Here is a 2,500-nt window from a genome sequence, read left to right on the forward strand (position 1 = left end):
TAATGCTATAAACTGCTTCCATGCTTGTAATTAATCAAATGACAAATATGTACATCATTTTTATTCAAAAATTTTGACGGCGGCATATAGCGTCTATGGTCGACGATCATGCCAATAAAAATCTAAATATGTCCGATATCCAAAATTGTCTGCCATGAAATCGTTGACGCTAAACTAATAAACCCCTTCATTATGAATCATGGCGTGTTTCAACTCAATGAGTATTTTGACTACGAAATGCGTTCAAAAATTATAAGAATTTCCATATAACTGCTACGATACTACTCATTCAATTATGCATTACCTTGCTCAACAAACATTCCAATTTTATAGACAGTTCTTTACCATCATTCAGTATATGTATCACTCTATATGGTTATAGCCTAAAATCGTAACAATAGTTGTACATGTACAGACGATATGCTTCGTTCTACAACATTTTTTTCCCGCAATTCATACCATAAATTCCAGACTTTGAATGTGTGTATTATGTTTTCACTTCACATTAATTTTGTGTAAATATAAATTTACTCTTACATACACAATGTTAATACCAGTAGTTACCAACTATGTGCTTCTGTATAAGACTGAACCCTAGTAAATGCATATCTAAATATTTCCACCAGAACATTGTAATGTGATAAATTACAAACACGATTGTCTTTCCACCAAGTAAAGTACAGTATGTCTTGTGATTACTAGTAGCATAACTCACACCTAGTCTGTCGGCAAACTATGATTCGATACGACAAATGTCATGTTATAAAAATACTTTTCTCTCAAAGATAGTTAACGAATGGGTATTTCAGACACACGGATATGTGTCCTATAAATTGCTTTGTATACACTTCTATAAATGTAAACCAGGAAGATCGTGTTCCTTAGGGTAACAAATAAAACTTTACATTCGTGTTGAGCCTCTGGTGAATTTCCTTAATCTGTTGTCATACCACAGAGGCCCAACTACATGTAGCAATAGTTGTGTCATGTGAATAAAATCTACAGTATACAAACACACTTTGTATTCAAGTTTCGTACACCAAATCCAACTATGTAGGCTACCTACCTACACCACAGGAAATTGGTGTAGATGAAAGTACGCAGACGACACACCAGGTCAGGAAATTTGACCACGACATGAAGATCAACATCAAACTCTCCCGCCCTAATAAATATGCGTAAATCGACTAAGACTCGTCAAGAGCATTCCATCTTCTTCCGTGGGAATTGCAGACAACGCCATGTCATTTCAAACTGACTTTCCGCTAGAGAGAAAGAAAAGACTCATTATAGATGCAACACAGGTTTCAGTGTCTGTCTGTATCTGAGTGTAATGTGTACCTATATTCCCACGTGGAAATAGAGATAAATAAGTTATAGCGAACGAATGGAAGAGAATCGAGCAATGAATGCGTCGTCACGTGGTGTGAAATTGAATTAGCTGCAGATAGCACACAAACTCACAATGCTAATACAATTCATGCCACATATGACTGGTATTATGTACTCTAAAAACACTCACAGATGTAAATATGCTGCTACACTATAGTTGGCGTTACAACAAATAAAGACGGGAAAAGGTATCACGTTCGATCGTTTGAAGAACTATACTACGTATTGCATCCCTCCAGAATCACGTCACAAATTGACGGAAAATTCATATTGCGTTATGGGGTGTTTTAGCTAGTGCAGCAATCAGAATGATATGGTCATGTTTCCAGGGAACGTATCTGATTACGCAGTAGTTAGTTGAAAACTTAGATCTGGCCAAATATGTTTGGGTTTGGTGTGTGTGTGTGGATTCATTCAATACGAAAATCGCACCACATGCAACATGCTACGTGTACATAACTGAATGATGGAAAGCAGTAAGAGAATTGGGAGAAACTCGTGTAGATGTGGGGGTAAATGTGGGGTACTGGGGGGGGGGGGAATTAGAAACACATCACGTTATTTCAATAAGTATTCTCGAATTATTGGTTCTCATTACAATTTGAAATTGATTAGTCATAAGAATTACAAAAAAAACATGAAGCTTGACTTTACAGTCCAAAAGATGCCTGGCGGATTATTTGAAACTACGAATAGTATTACTTGTGTAATTAAAATTAAGGCAAATGACAAGTTATTTTTATTCCTTTTTACAAGTCATTTTATGTAAATATGATTTCCATTTTTAATTGATCTAGTGAATACGTAATTTACGTTTCTACATGTAATTTCCCAAGATACAAAGTACAAAGTTATTTTCTTGACATATTTTATAAACACCTCGAACTGATTTCAAAGGTCTGTCAAACTCGGTTATCATTGACAAATAAATCGTCTCCTCATGTTATAAAAAATCATGCATATTGAATATCTTAGGACTGACCCGTGCACTGTGTTAATATAACAACCCGAGCTATCCGTCAATAAATATAACGACAGCGTAATAGTGTTGAAAGTTCAAGCGCAACTAAGTTATGTGTTTGCATCACGTGATATGTCAAATTTGGTT

This window comes from Glandiceps talaboti, chromosome 1 (genome assembly GCF_964340395.1).
Source record: "Glandiceps talaboti chromosome 1, keGlaTala1.1, whole genome shotgun sequence".
Taxonomy (NCBI): Eukaryota; Metazoa; Hemichordata; class Enteropneusta; family Spengelidae; genus Glandiceps; species Glandiceps talaboti.